Raw genomic sequence first — 965 nt, forward strand, 5'->3', positions numbered from 1 at the left:
GTGCGCGTCGCTGGGCCGCAAACCGCGCAGCGAGAGCAGAGGGACAAAGAAAGAAAAAAAGAAAAAGAAAAAAAGAAAAAGAAAAAAAAAGAAAGATGGGGGTGTAAAGCAAAGCACTTCAGTGTGAGCTGAGTCGGGAACTGCGTCCTCACGCGTTTTCGTCGTCAGACTGACAGGAAACTGTGGAATTTCATCACGCGTCGCAGCCGCATCTCTCACCCGTGCGCGTCCTCTTTGGTTTTGTTTTTTCCCATCGTTTCCCGAACTGGGGAGGGAGCCTCGACGCGCGCACCGTCACCGCAAACTCTCGCGCAACCGGGCGGTGGCGCCACGCGCGGCACCGACAGCGCGCCACCGGCCCAAGGGTTGTTGCGCTTCACGACCGGCGTGTCTCTTTCTCGGGGCGCCGATGCACCCAAGCGCCCAGCGTCACGGAGCGGTGGGTCTCAAGACGCGCCTTTCCTGGCCATGCGAGGGGAGGCGCGGGGGCCAGCCGGCGAGGTTGCGGCGGGCGGGGCGGCTGTCAGACCTGTTGAGTTTGTTTTTGGCCATCACGCAAGCGCGTTCACGGGGCCACGCGCCCTCGCGCACAAGAGTTGGTTGCTTCCATCAGCAGCGGCGTGCGCCCACCACAACCCACCTCCGGGCAATTCGGCCCTCTCTTTCTCTTTCTCTCTCTTGCGCTTTTGGGCGGGCCCGCCACCAACCGTTTGCACAGGCAGGGCGCCAGACAGGGCACGATGTTACGTGCGCGCCGTTGCGCAAGAAAGAAAAACGACAACAATAGCAGGAAGTGGGAGGGAGGGGAGCGGGCGCTCAGCCGAAAGGTGATTTTTATTGTTCCGTTCTCAATGCGTCGCTCAAACTGTTTGGACCTCGAACAACATGTCTCCATCGTAGCGCGTGTGTGTGTGTGCGGGCGTGCGCGTCGCTGGGCCGCAAAACCGCGCAGCGAGAGCAGAGGG

The 965-nt window shown here is 60.9% G+C and overlaps 4 non-coding genes across 4 annotated transcripts, besides 1 other annotated feature; all 4 read right to left on the reverse strand.

Moving 5' to 3' along the window:
- Nucleotides 1-45: 45 nt before the first annotated feature.
- Nucleotides 46-94: a microsatellite.
- A 7-nt stretch (nt 95-101) lies between these two features.
- Nucleotides 102-198, reverse strand: Tc00.1047053421573.10. The gene has a single exon (XR_008254178.1). It is a non-coding gene; the product is annotated as a C/D small nucleolar RNA (snoRNA), TB11C4C1 (small nucleolar RNA).
- A 106-nt stretch (nt 199-304) lies between these two features.
- On the reverse strand, nt 305-376 carry Tc00.1047053421573.20. The gene has a single exon (XR_008254179.1). It is a non-coding gene; the product is annotated as an H/ACA snoRNA, TC11C4H3 (small nucleolar RNA).
- Nucleotides 377-522: 146 nt separating this feature from the next.
- Nucleotides 523-612, reverse strand: Tc00.1047053421573.30. The gene has a single exon (XR_008254180.1). It is a non-coding gene; the product is annotated as a C/D small nucleolar RNA (snoRNA), TB11C4C3 (small nucleolar RNA).
- A 201-nt stretch (nt 613-813) lies between these two features.
- Tc00.1047053421573.40 lies at nt 814-900 on the reverse strand. Its single transcript, XR_008254181.1, has one exon. It is a non-coding gene; the product is annotated as a C/D small nucleolar RNA (snoRNA), TB11C4C2 (small nucleolar RNA).
- Between the last annotated feature and the right edge of the window lie 65 nt (nt 901-965).

This window comes from Trypanosoma cruzi (assembly GCF_000209065.1).
Source record: "Trypanosoma cruzi strain CL Brener chromosome Unknown tcruzi_1047053421573, whole genome shotgun sequence".
Classification (NCBI taxonomy): domain Eukaryota; phylum Euglenozoa; class Kinetoplastea; order Trypanosomatida; family Trypanosomatidae; genus Trypanosoma; species Trypanosoma cruzi.